Source organism: Chrysochloris asiatica, unplaced genomic scaffold (assembly GCF_000296735.1).
Source record: "Chrysochloris asiatica unplaced genomic scaffold, ChrAsi1.0 scaffold00014, whole genome shotgun sequence".
Lineage (NCBI taxonomy): Eukaryota > Metazoa > Chordata > Mammalia > Afrosoricida > Chrysochloridae > Chrysochloris > Chrysochloris asiatica.
Genome location: NW_006408532.1, coordinates 15,097,399 through 15,120,359, shown reverse-complemented (window position 1 = coordinate 15,120,359; position 22,961 = coordinate 15,097,399). Strand labels below are relative to the sequence as shown.

The 22,961-nt window shown below is 43.4% G+C and overlaps 1 protein-coding gene across 1 annotated transcript in view; it reads left to right on the top strand.

Annotated features, from left to right (window-relative positions):
- Positions 1–22,961, top strand: part of KLF9 (Kruppel-like factor 9) — a 37,911-nt gene that overhangs the window by 11,061 nt on the left and 3,889 nt on the right. The window lies entirely within an intron of this gene.

The window sequence follows — 22,961 nt, the reverse complement described above, 5'->3', positions numbered from 1 at the left end:
CTAGTTCCAGGTTACACCAGAATTTTTCTAGCATATGGTTCTAGGTGCTGCGAGTGTGGTGGGTTACCTGGACCACTCAGGTGGAAAGCATCTTGGTTTACATGCTTTCTTGGATTTAGTCAAACACCATTGATCTGTAGTTCTCTGTTTTTGTGTTCTGGTTTGCAGTCAAGTCTTCACGAGCCATGGTTAGGAGTATCTGTAGATATGATTATATTCCAATTGTTAAAAAGAACTTCAGTTCTGGATCAACCACTGACTGTTGGTTGTACGCAGATGAATCCAAACTTGAACTGACTTAACATATAAAATGGTGAAGCGCTGGGAGTGTAGCGGGTTCTGCGTTGGGCTGCCAACTGCAAGGTCAGCAGTTCAAATCCAACACCACTCCATGAGAGAAAGATGAGGCTTTGAGCTCTTGTAAAGATTTACAGCCTCAGAAACCCTATACAGGGTCGCTATGAGTTGGAACTGACCAAACGGTACGCCACCGCCACCGCCACCACCACCATCATCATCATCTTTGAACTCCTGTGTGGCGCTACAGGATCAGCACTGGACTGTGAACTACAAGGTTGGCAGTTGAAACCCACCAGCCAGTCCTTTGAAACACTACACAGGGTCGCTGTGAGTCACAATGGACTCTCAATGGCATGTAACAGCAATATGAAATAGAATTTTATTGGTTCAAGTTACAAACCCACCTAGGGGTAGCTCTGAGTTTCCAGTGCCTGTGGAAACAGGTACTCAGTACCCCAAGAATCAGCCTCTGTCTGGGGCTCAGTCTTGGTATCTTTTGCTTGGCTTCTTCCATGGGCAGGCAGGCTCTGAATCGTGGCAATATGTCTGCCAAAAGTTCTCAACTCCTGCCCTGGCAATGCAGCAAGCCCAGTGGAAAGACATTTTCTCTTTCCTAGTGGTTTCAGCACAAACTCCATGCTTGAAGCTTCATGACTGGGCTTTAATCATGTGCCTGTCTCTGAAATTAATCACAGTAGCATGGCTGCATCATATCTAACCTCTAGGGCTGGCGGGGAGGTCCTCTTGCAAACACATGGACTCAAGAGTGGGGAAGGGGTGATTTCCAAATGGAAACTCAGGGTGTGCTATCTATTTACCCAAAAGAAGGAATGGATACCAAGCGGGCAAAACCAGCAGTCCATTTAGAACTACAAACAGGAGACTCCAAAGAGCAGAGTTTGACCAAATGAGAGGTGAGCCAGTATGACATTTTTTCACCTCTCCATATTTCTCTTCCCTGTGAAGGGAAAACTCTCTGAACTGTCTCTGGAGATCAACCTAAAAGATAGGTTCTAAGTGCATATACAAAAGGACCTTTGTGGGAAAGAGGTTATTTCAACATGCGCTGTTTCTGCTCAGGCGTGAACTCATCGTCCTTTCGCTACAATTCTGGATGCAGGTACCAAAAGCCTCACGAGAAACAAGAGAGGCAGCAGCAGCATTGTGACCAGTACTGCCAGTCACTTGGTCATTTGTCCATTTTAATACCCAAAACATAGACTGTGTTTAAGTGAGCACTTGTTGCCCTATGTGTTAATAGACAAAGGCCTCGTCTATACAGAGATGAGCTGTCACACAATGCCCAACAAAAACACCATAATAAATCTTAAGAGGCAAAAATTAGGGCTTAAAAATAACTTACAAAAACACATATAAAAATGACTCCCACCGCTATGCTAACATAATTCAATGGTATTTTTGTGCCGTCACAGTTTTAATGAAAACAAGCAGAAGGACAACGCAACAGCTGGCTTTCCCCCTTTTGTGTTGTGAAATATATCCATTGCTAGTCACAAAATGCCTGTCTGCTGAGCCTCAGGATCTCACTGAGCAGGGGTGCCTAGTGTGAGAGCACATACGTTCTTTTCCCCTCTGACTTAATTCAGGTCATCTCAATGTCCTGCTTGCTCCCAAATTTCGAAATCCTGTCTGGGAATGCCTGCCCCAGGAAAGCTGCCGCCCTCCTCTAGAAGCTGTGAGAGCTCAGACCTGCGGTTCTTCACCGTATGAGTCCATCCCAGGAAGTTAAAACTTGAAAGACTTACTTGATGATGGGCACATGGTGTGGGTCAGTAGTAGGGCCTGTGGTCATGGCAACCTTGTATGCAGTAGAGGTTGAGCCCAATAGGAAACACTGGAAGCCATGCTGAATTAGTCCCATGAGGAGTGCTGCAACATCACCTGCAGATAGAGTACCGGCACCAGTTACCTTCAAGTCACTTCCAACGTAAGGCTGCCCCATGTGTCTTGGAGTAGAACTGCATTTCAGTGGCTGGTTTTTCTGTGTGTGTGTGTGTGTGTGTTTTTAAGAAGGTCATCGAAACTTTCGTCTGACATGCCTCTAGGTAGACTAGACCCCCCAACATTTTCATAGCCAAGTGTGCACTAACCAGGTCTCTGCCACTAGCCCTGAGTGTTTCTTTTTTAACCACCGTCTTTTCTGAGCAGCAGACTTCAGCTCTTTACTTGTTGCACTCAAACCAGAAGCTGCGGAGACAGCATGTAGTTTTAGCCAAGTGTACAAATGGGTGTTTGCAAGGATGCCAATGCCTCAGTGGTCCTCGTAAAACAACTACTGCGCTAAGTAAGCATTTCACTCACTGTCCGTAATCAAAATCAGCAGTTGCCTACTGGGAACTTTATCTTAGCTATTTGGGGTTTTCCAATCACTTCTGTATTAACTGTGGTCTCTTTGGGGTAAATGTTCACAAAACCAGAGTTCTCTCCCTTGGTTTTTCTTTCTCTGGGGTGTGATCTATTATTTGATGGGCAAAGGGACTTCTCTGTTGGTGGGCATCATGGGAGGACCACCAGCTTTTCATGTCACCTTTTGATTTCATTGGGTCCAATGTACCAACTGGGTCCCCATCCTCACATCATTCTGCTAGAGACAGACTCTGCCCAGGGGCTCTTGGTGTAGGGTCTTGTGCTCTGCAACTTTGGTTGTCCACTGACTCTCTCCAGCTACATGGTTTGGGGCTCTGGACTGTGCACTCCCTCTCACCACCCTGTTAAAACCCTACAAGGTTTAATAGTTGGTTCTGTCTCATCTTGACCCCAAGTACATTTGATAGAAGTGTGTTCCACAGGGTTTTCAATGGCTGATTTTTCATAAGTAGATCTCCAGACCTTTCTAACTGGATACCTCTGGACAGACTCAAACCTTTGGGTTAGCAGCTCACTACAAGGAGCTCTGGTAGCATAGTGGTTACGAATCGGGCTGTGAACTGCAAGGTCAGCAGTTCAAAACTACCAGCTGTTCCGCGGGAGAAAGATGAGGCTTTCTGCTCCTGTAAAGATTTGCAGCCTTGGAAACCCTTTACAGGGTCGCTATGAGTAGGAAGGGACTCCACGGCACATAACAAGAACAACCCATGGATACCCTCCTACCCTATTTTGAAGTGTGGAGATCTGTGAGACTACCCTGAGAGCCAAGCACCCATCACCAGGCCTTGTGGTCATAGAGAGTCTTACAAACTCCAGATGTGCCCTGGGAAGCCAGGCACCAGCCACAGCTCCTAGGGGACTTTCCCAAGCTTGTCTCCAGGGAGATTAAAGAGCGTGGGCACAAAACTAAATACAACCCTTCAGTCTGTCTTTTCCACAGCTCAGATCTTGGTGGGAATCTGTGACAAATCAAGAATCTAGGCTTGAGGAATTCTAGGTCTGCTTTACATATTAAAGCTATTTTGAAACACAAAGCTGAGCAAGTAGCTTATTAGTTCTAAACTGTTTCTGCCCTGCCCTGAGGAAATGCATTTGGGAAGAAGGGCTTGAGCACAAAAGAATAGAAAAATCTCTCAGTCAAAGGTCCTCTGTAGTCTTAGTTAGGATTTACTTCTTCCCCTATCTAATCTTGTTTTGTGCACAAAACTGAAGGCGGAGTTAGAAATTGGACCTTAATCCCATCACGTGGTAAAGTGCCGAAAGACCTTGGGCAAGTCACCCGCCCTCTAAATTGGCTTCATTTGAAGCATGGCAGGTTTGAGAAACAATATTCAGCAAAACCACCTAAAATAAATCTAAGAATCTAAGTTCTCAGGACAGTTTGGTCTTCAAACATTTATATCTGTTCAGTGCTTAGTACCTGCTGTTTTTCAGTTTAGCTGTATCTGTATTGGTTTTTAAAGGGCGACTATGACCTGGCATGGCATTGTAGGATAGGCACTGGACTGCTAACTGTAAGGTCAGCAGTTCAAACCCACCAGATGCTCCTCAGTGGCTGTGAGTTGGGATTGACTGTAGAGCACTTAACCACAGATATACGTGTACACATGGCACTCACACATTAAAATACATATGTTGTTGTTAAGTGCTGTGGAGTTGATTCCGATCTATAGCGACCCTGTATAGGGCTTCCAGTGAGCAGCTGGTGAGCTTCAACCACTGACCTTGCAGTTCAAATAACTCTGCAGTCTGACACATTAGCCCACAGTGCCACACTAGGACTCCTAAAATATATGTTGTTGTTGTTGTTATGTGCCATGAAGTCAGTTCTGACTCCTAGCGACCCTGTACAGGGTTTCTGAGGCTATAAATCTTTATGGGAGCAGTAAGCCTCATCTTTCTCCTGCGGAACAGCTGGTAGTTTCTAGCTGTTGACCTGAGGTTAGCAGCCCAATTCGTAACCACTACACTAGCAGAGCTCCTTCCTAAAATATATAGAGAGAGGCAAAAAAAAAAACACCTGGGAGCGCATATACAATACATTCATCATTGTCTTTAAATTCTGGGTTCTTTAAATTTCTAATTTAAAAAAAAAGTTTGAGGGAAGGGTGTACTATGTATAGAGAACCGGAGGCAAGAAAAGGTGTTAGAGTATTGATCCCCGGCTAATCAATTGTTGTTGTTGTTGTTGTTAAGTGCCATCGAGTCGGGTCCGACCCATAGCGACCCTGTACAGGGTTTCCGAGGGCGTAAATCTTTACGGGAGTAGAAAGCCTCATCTTTCTCCCGCGGAGCGGCTGGTAGTTTCGAACCGCTGTCCTTAAGGTTCGCAGCCCGATTCGTAACCACTACGAATCAATTGTTAAGTGTCATCAAATCAGTTCTGACTCGTAGCAGCCCTGTATAGGGTTTCTGAGGAACCTCTGGTGGGTTTGAACCACCAGCCTTGCAGTCCAGTACATTATCCTGTAGCACCACACCAATTATTAGATATTAAAGACACTGACATTTGGCAAATTGTATGTAAGTATCTTTTAGGGTTTAAATGTAAGGTCCTTGATACATAGAAGTTGGAATTTTTTATGGTTATATTGTTTATTTTGGTTCTTGACCTACAGTATTTAACTCATAGTGTCTGCCCATTTTAAACCATGACTTTTATCAAACAGAGCTTCTCTCTCTATCCCACCTCGTTCCCTGAACTCCTGGAAACCACAGATCTTACTGTTGTTGTTTGGTGCCCTCGGTTCAGTTCCAACTCATAGCAACACTGTCTAGGGTTTCCAAGGAGCAGCTGGTGGATTTGTACCACCAACCTTGCAATTCAAACAGACCTTGTGGTCCAGTGCTGATCTTACAGCACCACACTAGGACTCCATAGATCTTACTACTCTCTACATAATACAGTTTTGCTGTTTCCAGATGTCATAGCTTTGGAGTTATATTGTCTGTAGCCTTTTCAGACTGACTTCTGTGGGCTAGCCACAAGGTTGGCAGTTCAAATCCACCAGCTGCTTCATGGGAGAAAAATGAAGCTTTCTGCTCCCATGAACATTTACAGCCTCAGAAACCCTATACAGGGTGGCTATGGGTCACAATTGATTCCATGGATTGGGTTGGTTTGGTTCGGTTCAGCTTCGAAACATTTTGGTTGTGAGTTGAATTGACTTGCTGGTGTAGCAGGCTTTGCCTGGTTGGGTTGAGTTCTCCGACTTAGCAACATGTGCTTCAAGATTCACCATGGTGGCTTGAAAGCTCATTTCTTTCTATCACTTAATAATACTCCATTGTATGATATGCAAGGAGCCCTGGTGGTCCTGGCCTAAATAAGTGATAGATAAGCACTGGACTTCTAATGGCAAGTTTGGCAGTTCAAACCCATCAGCAGCTCTGCGGTAGAAAGAGAAGGCTGTCTACTCCTGACACTGGGCTAAAACTCAAAGTCAGTTTGAAGCACAGCTGCACTTCAAACTCATCAACCACTATTTGGAAACTCTATAAAGGGGTTGCTATGAGTGTGAACTGACTTCATGGCAGTGGATTTGATTTTGGTTGGGTATGGGTATACTGGAGCCCCGGTGTGGCACTGTATGATAAGCACTGGACTGCTAGCCGCAAGGTCAGCAGTTGAAACCCACTAGCCACACTCCTCAGGGTCGCTGTGAGTCAGAACTGACTGAATGGCACTTAACAACAACAATGACTATACCCGAGTTAGTTTATACATTCACCTATTGAAGGACATCTTCATAGCTTCTAAGGTTTGGCAATTTTGAATAAGAAGAGAGAGAGAGACCCTGTCTCTGGACTGTTCACAGGAGAGAGGCACAGGACAGGAGAGTCCTTGTAGGGGCGTTACTGCAAGAGAAGCCACAGTGGGCTCCTAAGAGAAACCACGCCTGATTGGATTTCCGGGTCTGTTTTGGGTGTATCACAGCAATCTATGAGACCCTCCGTTGTCTGGGTGGAGAGAGACAGAAGAGGGTTGTTATATAAAGCCAAATCCAAACCTACTGCCATTGAATAGATTCCAATTCCAATTCATAGCCACCCTATGGGAGCAGAACTGCATTTTAGGATTTCCAAGAGTAAATCTTTACAGGAGCAGACAGCTTCATCCTTCCTCAGCAGAGTAGCTGGCAGATTTGAACCACCGACCTTGTGTTATATAACGGTCTAATGCTTAATCCCCTATGCCACCAGGGCTCCTGGGTTGTTAATAGTTGCCATCAGGTTAGCACCGTCTGCTGGAGGATCTTATGGGCAGCAGAACAAAATGTTGCCGAGTCCTGTGCCCTCTCCGTGGTCAGTGGTATGTTTGAGCCCATCGCTGGGGCCATTGTGCCTTGGAGTTGATTCATAGCGATCCCATGTGATTAGTAGAATCGCCCCATAAGGCTTTCTAGGCTGATATCCAGTGGCTCCATGGGAAAAAGACTTGGTGATCTGCTCCCAAAAGACTGCAGCTTAGAAAACCCAGTGGGACATTCCATTGTGTCACGTGGGGTTGCTATGAATTGAAATGGGCTCCATGACACGTTGACCAGTTTTTACTGAAACACATTTCTCCCACTGAGCCAGTGGGTGGGTTCGAACTGCTAAGCTTTTGTTTAACAGGCAAGCACTTAACCATTGCACCATCAGGGCTAATACCTAGTTGTTGTTGTTGTTGTTATGTGTCGTGGAGTCGGTTCCGACTCATAGTGACCCTGCACAAGGTTTCCAAGGCTGTAACTCTTTACAGGAGCAGAAAGTCTCATCTTTTTCCCGCGGAACAGCTGGTAGTTTCCAACTGCTGACCTTAAGATTCACAGCCTGACTCCTAACCACTATGCTACCAGAGCTCCTTAAAACCTAGTTGTTGTTGTTGTTGTTGTTGTTAGGTGCCACTGAGTCAGTACCGACTCATGGTGACCTTATGCACAGCAGAATGAAACACTGCCCGATCCTGGGCCAACCTCATTACTGTTTCCACGCTTGAGTCTATCCATGCTGGCACTTGGCCAATCCATCTCGATGGAGGTCTTCCTCTTTTTCTCTGACTCTCCACCTTACCAAACATGATATCCTTTTCCATCAACTGGTTTATTATAATCTTTTCCCGCACATCACTGGCAGAGGCAATATGGTCTGGAATGGCAGGAAGAATGCTAATTTGGGAATCCACTAATCTGGATCTGAGCCTAGATGTATGATTGTGGAGAGGTCATTTCACCTCTTAAACCTCCAACCTCTAGGTTAGCAGCTAAGCGAGAACTCTCTGTCCATTTAAGGTTCTGCATTAGCCTCTGCATGCTTTCAGAAATGCTGAGTTGTGGGCAATGTAACTGAGACCTTAAAAGTGCCTAAGGGTGGGTGGTCTGAGAGCCTTGGGAAGTCAAAGATCTTGTTTACATTGTCCACCATCTTCAGTCTTGAGTTCCCGGCACCTGAAAAATCTCACAGATGATCTAAGGTTGGAGATATGCAAGCAATAGTTAGACAGGCTGTTTTCCAGACACGAGTGTGCCTACATGGGGCCATGCTGTACCACAGATACCACACCACAGACACACACCCACCTCCCATTTCAGAAACAGAAGTCTGGGATGAGCTAGTTGCTTCCCACAGATAAACACAGGAGCCAGGAAGCAACCTTTCCTGCTCAAGTTCTATAGTGACTGTGTTATACCAACAAATAAAACATGAAAGGAAGCCAGATCGCAAGAAGGGTTCTGTGACAGCTCAGGAGCAAATGTAATGACATTCAGGCAGAATGATTCTTTCACAGCCTATCAAGCATGTTCATTCTTTCAGAACATCTCCATGAGCAGCAATGTTTCTGGCAAATGGGCGGCTTTTTATTTCTTGATTTTTTTTTTAATCCATTATTCATTGAACAATGTATGCAGGCAAATACAGAATTCTCTGCACCCACTGGCCTGCACAACCATCTCTGCCAGGTTGGTGCCTTAGTGGCTTTGTACTGGAAGACTCTGGTGAATGATAAAAAAGCAACCACTCATGATTTGTACCTGCAAATCCATGGTGATTTCACATAGGGAATTAGGCCAGAAGGTTATGGCCTGTGGTCTGCAATCTGAGCAAGTCTGTGGCCCCACCGGCTTCCTCCAGGAGGAAAACTCCTTTGATCTCTGGTCTCTACACCTTTCCCAGCTCTTGTTCCCTGCTGCTTCTCCACAAGACTGCTCATTGGTAAGGCAGCCCTGGCATTACTATGGGTGTAATTCAGCATCAGAAGGAAGATTCACTTCTGTTCTTTAGGGCCATTTCCCTTTCACAAATGGAAAAACTAAGAGAGGAAGGAGGTAGAAGAGAAAGGAGAAAACAGATGTAGTGTGTTTGGGAAGTTTGTCTCTTCCTGACAACTTGGTATGTGCAGGTGGCACAATCTTCCTGGCTGAAAGCAAAGGAGACTTTAAGATACTTACTGATGCAGCTCAAAGGCCAGAGCCTTCAGTATGGATTGCACCTCAATGTAAGGAAAACAAAAATCCTCACCACTGGACCAGTAAATAACATCGAAAGAAAGGATTCAAGTTCTCCAACATTTCATTTTGCTTGGATCTACTATCAACACTCATGGAAGCAGCAGTCAAGAAACAAATGATGTGTATTGCATTAGGCAAATCTGCTGCACAAGACCTCTTTAAAGTGTTGAAGAACAAATATAGCAGTTTGAAGACTAAGGTGTGCCTGACCCAAGCCTTGATATTTTCAATCACCTCAGATGCATGTGAAAATTGGGCAATTGGATAAGGAAGACTGTCGAACTGATACATTTGAATTATGGTATTGGAGAAGACTACAGAGAGTACCATGGGCTGCCAGAAGAGCACACAGGATTGTATTGGAAGAGGTACAGCCAGAATGCTCTTTAGAGGCAAGGATGGTGAGACTTTGTCTCTTATACTTTAGACATGTTATCAGGAAAGACCAGTCCCTGGAGGAAGGACCTCATGACCCCCAACAAGATGGATTCGCACAGTGGTGGCAGCAGTGGGCTCAAGTGTAACAATTGTGCGGATGCTGCCGGACAAGGCAGTATTTGTTGTGTTGTACATAGGGTCGCTATGAGTCATACAGCACTTAGCAACAGCAACCTATTTGAAAAGGAAGCAAAATGAATCGTCTCTCTTCTTTGATCTTGGACTCCTGGGGTGTCCCAATAAATTCTTAATTGAAAGTAAATCTCATCCAGTAGAATATATTCTTCATGAGTCCATTTGGTGGAAAACTTAAAATCAGATGCATCCATTGTTTTCCTTGTTTTCAGTGGCATTTTGTTAACATAAGAAAGTAACTTTTTTCCCTTGACTTTGTATCACTATGAAAGGAGTGTGTGCTCACTGTTACAAGTCAGGACCTATAGACAAAAAAAGAAACTGTTCAATCCTCTCATCATCACTATTCATATTTTGTATATGGTATTCCAGAATTGTCTTCTCCATTCGATATTCACACAGGCATAACAGATTGGCCCTTGCTCTTTACTGATGTTTATTGCTAACATCTTTCCATTTCATTATACAGTGAAACCTATAAGAGCCAGAATTTGACGAGGACTGCCTTATTTTTTCTGGTATCGCATGTTTTCTTCTGACTTTTAAAGGGTACAGTCTTAATCACTTTTCTCTTCTATCACTGCAGTCCTGGTGTGGCGCCATAGGTTAATCACTAGACCATTCGGTCGGTTTGAACCCTGAGGTCGGTGGTTCAAACCCACCAGCTGCTCATTGGAAAACTCTATACAGGATCGCTATGAGTTAAAACCAGCTTGACAGCACTTAACAACAACAATAATCATATCACTACTAGTGAAAACTATATGAGCTTTACTTCTTGGACTGTTTTCCATCTTACATAGGCTCCAGTTTCCACAGGTTTTACTGGATGGCAATCTAGTACATTTCTGACTGATACATATTACAATCTAGTACATTTCTAATTGATACATATTACAATCTAGTACATTTCTAACTGATACATATTACAATCTAGTACATTTCTTATTGATACATATTACTTATTATATGGCTACAGTATTGTTGGACATTTGTTATCAACTGATAGCTGTTAATAAACAATGCTGGGAGCCCTGTATACTTGTGTGTTTGTGTTCATATCTAATTATTGCTAAGATTAATTTCTCAAAGGCTAGATTGCTAGATCACCCTGATTTGCAAGTAATTTTTTTGTATTACATATTTAAAACCTTTTGTCATATGCTTCAGTTTCTTTATTATCCATCATTATGGGTTTTTTTTTCAACAAAGATGCAAAAATTTCACATGTTTATATATTCAAAAGTATCCGACTTAAAGGATTCTGCCTTTGCTTTCATGTTTAGAAAGTCCCATTCCAGATTTCTGAAAATATTCACCTATATTTTCTTTCACAGTCTTTATGGTTCTAGGTTTTACATTTATACTTAAAGTCTACTTGGAATTTATGTATGTGAAAAATATAGAGGGATCCAGATTTATTGTTGTTTTTTAACCAGATTGTTCAGTGCCATCGAGTTGGTTAGAGACCCTATATAGGGTTTCTGAGGAGCAGCTGGTGAGCTTGAACTGCTGACCTTGTGGTCCAGTGCTTATTCTATAGCACCATACCACAGGACTCTGATGCCATTTCTTAAACAAAGCATCTTTTTCCTGGCTTATTTGAAATACCACCATTTACCATATAGTAGTCAAGGCTCAGAAACTTTTGGGTGTATTTTCACAATCTACTCTGTTCCCCTGATTGTCTTTTCCTGTGCTGGTATCTCACTACTTTTATTGTTGTTGTTATTATGTGCCATGGAGTCGGTTCTAACTCTTAGCAACCCTGTACAGGGTTTCCAGGCTATGAATCTTTACGGGAGCAGAAAGCCTCGTCTTTCTCCCACGGAACAGCTGGTAGTTTTGAACTGCTGACCTTGCGGTTCGCAGCCCGATTCGTAACCACTATGCTACCAGAGCTCCTTACTACCTTTATTATTACAGTTTTAATCATACATTTCAATAATTGGTATTGCAAGTGCTCACTTATTTTTCTTTGGCAAAAATTTCTTTGCAAGTCAGACATGTTTATTCTTCCATAAGAACTTTAGAATGCTTTTGTCAAGTTGAAGAAAAAGATTCCTTCAGTGTGTGTTAATTTCACAGATTCATTTGTACAGCTTTGCCAGTTTTACACTATTAAGCCTAGCATCCTAGAATGTGGGAAACTCAATTTTCTTTTATATCAGCATTTAATAGCATTCTTCATGCAGGTCCTGAACTTATGTTAGATTTTTCTGACTGATTATAGTTATCATATAAGAAAACCATTTATACATACACTCAATCCAAATACACACATAAAAATGGTGGTAGTGGTTGTTTGCCTTGGAGTTGGTTCTGACTCCTAGTGACCCTGTGTAGGGTTTCTAAGGAGCAGCTGGTGGGTTCATACTGCCAACCTGTAAGTTAACAGTCTTGTGCTTATCTTATAGTGCTATACCAGTTTGACTCATACATATTTGAGTGTATATGTGTATATATATGTAGTGTATATATGGAGTCCTGGTGTGGTACTGAAGGATAAGCACTGGACTGAAAACCATAAGGTTGGTAGTTTGAACTCACCAGTCGCTCCTTGGAAACCCCGCACAGGGTTATGAGTTGCAACCAACTCAGTGGCACTTGCTGGCAACAACAGTGTGTGTATATATAGGTATGTTGTTGTTAAGTGCCGCCGAGTCGGTTCCAACGCATAGCAACCTTGTATAGAGTTTCCAAGGAGCAGCTGGTGAGCTTGAACCACTGGTGTTGAGGTTCAAATGACTTTGCAGTCCAGCACATTAACCCATAGTGCCACACCAGGACTCCATATCACACTCAAATATGTATGTATATACCTGTTGTTGTTGTTAAGTGCCATCGAGTTGTTTCCGATTTATAGGGACCCTGTATAAGGTTTCCAAGGAGCAGCTGGTGAGTTTGTTGTTGTTAAGTGCCATCGAGTTGTTTCCGATTTATAGGGACCCTGTATAAGGTTTCCAAGGAGCAGCTGGTGAGTTTGAACCACCTACCTTGCAGTAAAACCAACCTTGTGGTCCAGTGCTTATCTTATATGGCATATAAGGATAAGCAGTGGACTGCTAACTGTAAGATGAGTGGTTCAAACCCTATACAGGGTTGCTATGAGTCGGAAGCCGACTCAATGACGCTAAACAATAACAACTCACTGCGATTCCTGGTGTGGACCATAAGGTAAGCACTGGACTGCAAATCACAAGGTTGATTGTTCAAACCCCCACCCCCACCCCCGCTACTTCTCAGAAACCCTACACAGGGTTGCTAGGAGTGAGATGGCACTTAACAACATCTCCTCACTAATTAACCAACGTTAGCCTACATTTTACATTTACGGTAGTAGTCAAAGATCTCCTATCTGACTATATTGCTCATTAATGACGTAAGTCTGGAAGGGCAATAGTGAATGCTGGGGTGCTAGGCCAGAGTAACACTGGCTTGATGGTTAAGGTTAGGTGTCAGCTTGGCCTGAACATGATTCTCAGTAGCTTGGCAGTTATGTAATGCTGTCACTGGCCAGTTAATTTTGTGATCTGAGGTGGTTGTCCTCCATTCTCATGTAATACCGATTTTCAGATAACAACTGAGTCTTCAGAATGCTAACCATGTTGATAAATGAGGTGTGTTTGAGGTGTGTGTGTATGTGTATGCATGTGTACATACATTTATGCATGGACTTTTCATTTATATTAGTTTTTAAAATGATTTATCTTGCATTTTTTCAAATAGAAAGTTGTAGCAATTGCAAATAATTCTTAGTTCACTTCATCTCATCATTTACTACTACTTATTTTGTTATCTAATCGGGCTGCGAACCTTAAGGTCAGTGGTTCGAAACTACCAGCCGCTCCGCGGGAGAAAGATGAGGCTTTCTACTCCCGTAAAGATTTACACCTCGGAAACCCTGTACAGGGTCGCTATGGGTCGGAACTGACTCGACGGCACTTAACAACAACAACAACAATTATACTTGCTAGCATTTCTTGAAATGAGCTCTGGTAGCAAGTCGAGCTGCTAATCTCACAGTCAGCAGTTCAAAACTACCAGTGGTTCTGCAGGAGAAAGATGAGGCTTTCTGCTCCTGTAAAGATTTACAGCCTTGGAAACCCTATGCAGGGTTGCTATGAGTCAGAACTGATTCCACAACACCACCACCACCATTTCTTGAACAACGTAAAATAGCCATAATTATAAGGAAAGTTGGCCATTTGTGCCTTGAAATGCTATCTTTATGTGGTGTTGGGGGTTCATGTGCTGGACTGCAAGTTCGTTTAAACCTCAAGGTCAGTGGTTCAAACACACCAACTGCTCCTCAGAAACCCATACATGGTTCATAACTCACTCCACAGCACTTAACAATAACAACAGCAGTAAGCCTATATTTAAACTTGGTGGTGGAAGATTTCAGAGCTGTTTTTTTGTCCTGTTAAGGAATTGTTATTCTACTTTCCTAAAAGCTTCCATTAGGGATGTGTGTTGAATTTTATCAAATACAGTTTTGCATCAATCAAGGCAAGGGTGGGATTGTGTATATTTGTTATGTGTGTCTGTGTGTATTAGTCTGTTAATATGGGCAATACCATTGATAGGGTTGTTAGTTTCAAATTCTCCTTTCATCTGTGGAGTTCTTGTTGCTTTTTTACAATCCAAAAGCACTGTATTTTTCTCAAGAAGACTTGATTTTGTACATCTGTGAAAGCTGTGATTCTTAATTGGCACTTTTTTGTTCTATTCTGAGAAGGATGTTTCATTCCCTTAGTTTTGTTTTATGGTTTGTTTTTTTAAAAAACCAGACAGAATGGTTTCCTTTTGTTAGAAGCAATCTTTACGTTTTGTTCTTTTAACCTTCCTGCCTTGATTAAGATAAGACCTTTCCCAGGCTCTCCGCTAGATCTGAGGAGGGGAAGGTGAGAAGAGCCAGGTAGGAGGGAGGCCTCTCGGTTCCAGGCCAGAGCCTCAGAGGCAGCCTGTCTGAATTCAGGGGGCCTGGAAAAGGGTCCCTCACTCGACAGTAAAACCTTGGTCCTTCTCTGTGGAGAAATGTTCATCTTAGGGCATTACTGAGAAGAGTAGTCAACAGGTAGAATTACACCAAACCAGCTCCCTTGGTATCACTTGTGTGTCAGAAGAGAACTGTACTCCCTAGCATTGTTATTTTTTAAAATAAAACTTTATTTTAGAGCAGTTTTAAGTCTGTAGTAAAATTGTGAAGCTAGTTCCCATATACCCTATGTCCAATCTCTCATCTACCTATATAATTTTATTTATTTTGCTGTTATTGTTAAGACTATACATAGTAAAACATATGGCAAGTCAATAGTTTCTATGGGTACAACTTAGGGGCTGATGGCATTCTTTACATTAGTCTCATTCTCATCCTTTTTCTGAGTTGACCCCCCCATTAATTTGGACTCACTGTCCCCTCAGGGTCCTCTTAGTCTTTTGAGTTGCTGTTTTTACTTTAGCCCATGTTGTTGTTGTTGTTGTTGTTGTTAAGTGCCATTGAGTTGATTCTAACTCGTAGCGACCCTATATAGGGTCTCAGAAGAGCATCTGGTGTTTAAACCGCCGACCTTGGGATTCAAACCGACCTTGAAGTCGAATGCTTATCCTACGGTGCCACACCAGGACTCCCATGTAGATACTTCTTAAAAGAGCAGAATGTTCAAGGCAGACAATCTTTGCTAGGTAAGCAAAACTATTGTTTGGTTTTAAGAAGACTTCAGAAGGGATTTTTGGTTTAAGGTTTAAGGATTACCTTAGGGCAGTAGTTTCAGGGGTTCATCTACCTTTCACGATTCCAGGAAGTCTGGAATTTATGAAAATGTGAAATTCTGTTCAGTGTTTCCTCTCTCTTGATCCTGATTCTTCTGTAGACTCTTTGGTCAAAATATTATGTCATGGTAGCCAGACACCATCCAGTTCTTTTGATCTCTTGGCAAAGGAATCAGTTATTCATGGAGGCAATCAGCTACACGTTCCACAGCTTTCTCCTCCATAGAGTTTCCAGTGACTGGTTTTTCAGAAGTCAATTGCCAGGTCTTTTTTCAGAGGCACTTCTGAGTGAATTCGAACCACCCATTGTTTGGGTGCTTAACCATTTGCGCCACCTCAGTACTCTCGGTAGATTGCAGGCTCCTTTGAAAAGCAGCGAAGTCTCCTTCATTCTGGATTGACAAGTACAGAAACAACACACCTCACTTCAATTCTCTTGGACTCACTGCAGGGCCCGAGAGGCTTCTGGAGGTCAAATCAGTCTCTGCAAAGAGCACCTTTTTACACATTCAGTGCAGTATCCAGCAGCCTTTTTGATCAAGTCTATTTTATACTTTAAGCTGAGTCTATCAGTGAGAGGTGCTTGGTTTGTTGCTGAAAGGGGAGGGGAGTGGAAAATAAATAATGAGAAAGCAGAGAGACTAGTGCTGTTAACAGCCCCATTCCAGTACTGCAGGGTTTATTACGTCACTGCCTCTGTGTGTGTTTTCCTGTGAAAACCAGAAATAAAGCACTGGTACATGTCTGTTTGTCCCCCCAGGAGGATGGTAACTCTTTCATTAATACTAAAGACAGGTTTAAAGAGTCTTTAATTGATAGTGGCTTGCCATACCATTAGTTTGGTAGGGGATGTTGACCCTTCTCCTTCCGTGCTTAGCACTAGGATGATAAGACAGGTCTGGCTTGGTTTTCCTTCCTGGCTTGTGAGTTGAAGGGCAAGTCACAGCCTCATTAGCTGGGCCTCTCTTCCTCCTTTGTAAATCATCTCTGCCCCGCCTCATTCAGTCTTTATATTCTGTCCCTTCACCACAGATGACTGAGCATTCTGTCCTTTTTTCCCTGTCCCCACACTGTCTTAGGTGCGAACCATATCTATTTTGTGATGCTATGCTCTGGTAGCGTAGTGGTTACGAATTGGGCTGCAAACCGCAAAGTCAGCAGTTCGAAACTACCAGCCGCTCAGTGGGAGAAAGATGAGGCATTCTGCTCCCGTAAAGATTTATAGCCTCGGAAACCCTGTACAGGGTCGCTATGGGTCGGAACCGACTCAACGGCACTTAACAACAACAACAACATACCTTGTTTGGCTCAGTAATGAAATGCTCACCTTCGCCGCAGGAAACTTGGGATCGATTCCCGGCCAGTGTGCCTCAGGTACAGCCTGCACCCATCTGTCAGCGGAGGCTTGCTTGTTGCTATAGATCTTAGGGGACCATCCAAACTAAGAAGGACTAGGAAGATATGTCTGGAAATCAATTTCTGAAAACCAGCCCATGAAAATCCTGTCGATCACAATAGGAGACCTGGTGTAGCATTGTAGGATAAGCACTGGACTGTTAACCACAAGGTCAGCAGTTCAAACCCAGCAGTCAGTTTTTGAAAACCCTATACGGGTTTGCTATGAATCAGAGCTGACTTGATAGAGCTTAACAACAGAGCACAGTGGCCTCAATCTTCACCCAGTCAGGGGAAGGCATGAGACCCGGAATCACTGTTTTCCACAGTACGTCAAGTCGGGGGCCGACTTGGTAGCAGCTGACAACAATAATATCAATCATTGCATTTTATTTCTGACTTTCAGTTTTCCTAGATTCATACTTCCCCAAATGAAGGTCCCCAAAGCTTTTCTCCACCCACTTCACTAAAACCGACTCTACTTTGAGGAGAGAGCACCATGGCTCCTTAGGATAAACACTGAACTTCAAACCACAAAATTGGCAGCTCGAGCCCACCAGCCGCTGTTTCGAAAAAGATGAGGTTGTTGCTCCTATATGATTTTGAATGCCTTGGAAACCCTAGACTGGGTCACTGTGAGTCGGAGCCAACTCGACAGCACTCAACAACAACAACTACTACTTTGAGGAGGCAGCTCTTCCTCACTTGTATTTTGACTGCCTTTCAACCTGAGGGTTTCATCTTCCATGTTTCACTGCTATTCATAAGGTTTTCAGGGGCTAATCCCTCAGAAGTAGACTGCCTACTCCTTCTTCCTAGTCTGCTCTTAGTCTGCAAGCTCCACTGAAACCTGTCCACCATGCTGGTATCTGAAATATCAGTGGTATGGACTGCAAAAAAAATGAACCGAAGATTCCTCCCACAGAATTCCCTACTGCTCTACTGGGTTCAGTAATTCATTGCCGTAACCATACAAGACTCAAGACACCGTGCTCACAGTTATGGGGTTATGAGAGGAGGTTAACAGATTTTAATTTGGGATCAGAAAACGCTCAGGGCAGAGTTCTTCCAGTCAGGATAGCCTCTCCCGGAGCAGTCATTTCTACAGGCAGTCCTCTTTCTGTCGGGGCAGTGTTATACAAAGCTTTTTAGAACTGCTGATAAATGCTCACAAGGCACACCATTCCACTGCAAGCCTGACCTGAAGATACTCGGCTCTAGTAAACCTGGCTCCCCCATTGAAATGCCTGGAGACACGCCAACTCTGCAAGCAAACCTCCTGTCCAAAGGCACTACGCTTTACTTGCTCTGTGGACAGGGAAGCCCCCTGCTCTGTTTTATGTTCTGGGTCTTAGTTCTACTTTTGCAAATCCTCTGTTACTCCTTTGATATCGCAGCTTTCTGTTCCTGGGTCAAAGAGGTTCAAAGCACACAGATCTTGGGGTTCAAAGGACATGCTCCACTCCTTGCTCTTCTTTGATGGTACATTTCCTCCACTTCCTGCTTCTGAGATGACTCATTTTAAGCCCACATTAGAGTTCCAAGTTTTTACAATCACAATAACTCTTAAAGATCACAACAGAATCATATTCTCCTATTAGCATCTTCTCCCATCTTTTCTTACCCAGGTCTGTCAGGAAAACATCACTTGGTGGGAGTTACAAGGACTATGGGTAGAAGAGCCACATGAAGTAATCCACTACCCTGCACATAGCTCCCAGCATCACAGCAACACACAAGCCACCACAGTACGGCAGACTGACTGATGTGTGGGATGTGCAAACTCTCCATTGGGTTGAAGAGGCAGATGACTTCAAATGACTGCAAAATGTAGGTCCACAAGTGGACTCCAGCTTTCAGACTCACATGCGTAGCCAGCACACTGCTTTATGAAGTGTTGACATTGAATGCCTGAATGTGGGGGAAGGTGTTCTCTAGTGGGCTCTGGAGCCTATCTCTACCCATGATCAAATACACCTGGCCCCTCCTTCACCATTTTTATTGCCTGCCTGGTTCTGAAAGACATTTGAATGTATAAACTCTGGTGTACACTAAGAAGTTCAAATCGTCTGACTTTGATCAGGGCCCAGCCAACCTTTTCTGTAAAGCACCAGACAGTAAATATTTTAGGTGTTGTGGGTTATAATGTCTCTGTTACTCAGCTCTGTTTATTGTAAAAGGAAAAGCAGTCAAAGACTGTAAATAAATGAAGGAGTGTGGCTGTATGTCAATAAAACTTGATGTATGGACACAGAAATTAGAATTTCAGATGATTTGCTCATGCCACGAGTTAATTATTTTTCTTTTGCCCAAGCATTTGGTAAAAAAAACAAATATAAGAATGGCATAAGCCATCATTAGTTTATTGTCTCTAGGTGCCGTCGAGTTGGTTCCAACCCTATGTACAATAGAACGAAACACTGCCCGGTCCTGCTCTAGCCTCATAATTGGTGATACATTTGAGCCCATAGCTGCTGCCACTGTGCCAGTCCATCTTGTTGGGGGTCTTTCTCTTTTTCACTATTCCTCCACTTTATCAAGCATGATGTCCATTCTTCTCTAGGAACTGGTCCCTTCTGATGATATGTCCAAAGTATGAGAGACTAAATCTGATCACCTTGGCTTCTAAAGAGCATTCTGGTTGTACTTCTTCCAACAGAGATTTGTTTGTTCTTCTGGCAGTCCATGGTACCTTTCATATTCTTCTCTAATGCCATAACTCCTTAGTTTATGGACCTTACAAAATAGCAGACCAGATTTGACCTGTGAACTATAGTTTGCCTCATCCCTGATTGAAGTCATTGACCAAAATCACCTAATGCTTTCCCAGAGGATGCCAGAAGAATCGGAATGAGCCTGGGGCTTTTGCACTAGTGGCACACTTTCAAGCAAATCTTTTTTAAAAAAGTATATGGAAACGTTTAAATTGAGGTTTAGACAAATTACCCAAGTGTAATCAGGTCTGCTGTGGCCCTGTTTTGCTCTGGACTCTGTGGGTATCCCTCTTCTCTCTGTGAAGCACTTGAGGGATAAGGTTGATAACGACATCTGGATTACAAGCAGTGGGAACAATCACAAAAGGACAGCTAGGAAGGTGGTCAAGAGAACGCAGTCATACACTAGACAGCAAATTCACTGCGAATGGACCATGCTTGTAGGAACCTATAGAACTCCTAAGCATAAATAAATACTTGATTGTTTTTCTGTACATATAGCTGATTCGGACAATTTTCCATGATCACAGCTGTAAAGCCATCTTCTTGAAAACAGAAAACGTGTCTTATTTCTTTTCTAATCTTAGCCCACAGCAAAGTGGTCTCCTGGCCCATTTTCCCCACAGTGGACATAGTGCCACTTAAATAAATTGAACTTCTCCACTCCTGACACACTTGAAAGAAATAAGTTCATGTACCGGGGAGTAAGCTCAACCACATTATCACTCACCCAAGAAAACCACCTCTGATGTGTTCATGTCCTAACAAGCATTGAGAAAACAGTGAGCTTTCTCTTGTTCATCATTTTCCTCCCATGAATATTACCAAAGCAGTGGCAAGCAGGTTCCGAAAATGAGAGGGAAGAATGGCTTATTATATTCGTGTTGTTGCTAGCTAAGTTGCTGTCAAGTCGGCTCCTACCCATAGCATCCCATGTACAACAGAAGAAAACATTGCTGGCCCAGAATCATCATCATGGTTGGTAATATTCAAGTTCACAGTGGTGGCCACTATGCATGCGAGTGCTTTTCAGTTTAGGGAGCTCATCTTTCAGGACTGTATGGGATACTATTCTTTTGTGATCCATAAGGTTTTTGTTGGCTGATATTCAGAAGATCACCATGTCTTTCATCCATGTCTGCCTGAGTCTGGAAGTTCTGCAGAAACCTGCTCATCATGGGTGACTTTGCTGGTATTGAAATACTGCTAGGCATGGCTTCTAGCTTCAGAACAATGTGCAAGCCACCACGTTGACAGGTGGTGAATTATATGATTTTTTTTTTTTTTTCAAATTGTATTTTCACCATGACATATTTCTTCTATAAGCACTTCATTGGCGTTACAAAGGACCTACTTACCATGGAAGTCTGGAATAGGCCAGAAGTTTCCCCCAGTAATCCTATTATTTCAAAGCAGGCTTTGGTCTGTATGAGTATCCTAGGCGTGCACAGACTCAATGTACTTTTTTTTTAATTTTTTAAATTTTACTAAACACTTGGCAGCATGTTGGCACAAAAGTCAGACATGATATTGTCCTTGCCTCAGGGAGCTCAACCTTGTTGCCTCTGGCAATTGCATTCTTCCTTTTGCTAGAAGGTCTGCTGAACTGGGGAGAATTGCTGTTTGACCCAATAAAGGCAAAACCAAACCCAATTGCCTTGAGTTGATTCTGACTCATAGTGTCTTTATATAGGGTTTCCAAAACTGTCAGTCTTTACGGGAGCAGACAGCCTCATCTTTCTCTCACGGAGCAGCAGCTGGGTTTGAACTACCACCCTTGTGACTAATTATCAACTGCATGTTGTTGATTTGTTTTGGGCGGGTGGGGGATTCAGTTTAAAGCCTTTTAAAATTTCTGTTTGACCACCTCACAGAAGACTTGGAATATCCTCATTCATCACCAGCCCTGGCCCTCACCCACCTACCTTTGGCTGTCATTGGCTCTGTGTTGGCTTTTGCTGTTATATGTAGCTTTTCAGCCCTGAGCTCAGTAAGGGATGGTTTTTAACTAGACCTGCATCTAACAAATCTGTTGCCAAAGCTTTATTTTGCCCACCTTGGGTTTCCCACAAGAACAAGTGGGTTGTAGCAGATGCTGAAATCACTGCTTAGAAAACAACAAATGAAAGCTTTGTCGTGCATACAGCGCCACTAAGGGGATCGAGGTTGTTGCATTGTGATCATAATTCCAGCCTCTCATTAGTACAGAGTAGGAGAACCTGAGGGAAAAAAAGAATGAATACTCCTTGCCTGACTTAGCTGCACTGGGCAGCACCCAACCCCCACGGCTCTGAGTTCCAGGCAGGTGGAGACAGGGGTGAGAAAAATTCACTCCTCACACCTACCCAAGGAGCGTCTGGAGAGTTGGGTGGAAATGAGGAGTCTGTGTGCCCTGTGTCTATAAAGCAGCTGCTTTTGGCTGTGCTTGGAAAGGTGTGAGGAGTAGACAGGCGGGCTCTCAGTGAAAACGAGACTGCTTTTCAGAGCTTCTTCAGCCTCTGCCTGTGTGAGCCCTCACCTTTATCCCTGAGTACAGGGAGCTGTCTCCTTGTTAGTGCTAAACTGATCATATCTGGTGGTCAGGACTTAACAGCCTCTTCGGTGGCACAGGCAACAAGAGAGTGAATCAGAATGGGAAAGGATTTGGAAACAAGGCCACTAGAGGCTGGACAGCCCAGTGGCTGAGAACATGGCCCCTGGATCAGCTAGATAGGGTCATTTCCTGACTCCACCCCTCTTCTAGCTGTGTGACCTCAAATAAGTAATCTAACCTTTCAAGCCTCGGTTTCCACCTCGGTAAAATGGGCCACCTTGTGGGGTGTCCAGTGAACATGCAACAGGATAATCTATGTGGAATTCTTGGTGCTACACCTGCAAATAAGTTTTGTTATCATTATTTTATGAAAAAAACAGAAGAGGCTGTAATTGTTGAGTCTGGAGAAGAGCAGATTAGAAAGACATGATAGCTGTCTTCAGATATTTAGACATTTACCATGTGACAGAGGGAACAAACTTAATTTTAGCACAAAGACAATATGACTTAAAATACGGACTTGGCAGGAAGGCAGATTTCATGTCAATAAAAGAATGTTTATGACAAAGATGCTTAAGCATAGACCAGGCTGTCTTGTCGGGAATGGGGCTCTCTTCACTCGCCTTGCTCAGACAGAGACTGGCTGGCCCCAGCACCCAGGAGATCAAGGGAAATGTCTTCCAGGAGGGATGAGATGTTGGCTGGACTGGAGGCCTCTGGTCTCCTCTATTTCTAAGATAACAACTTTAGCAAAAGTCAAAATTAGTTAAACCCGGGAGAGAATGAGTGAAA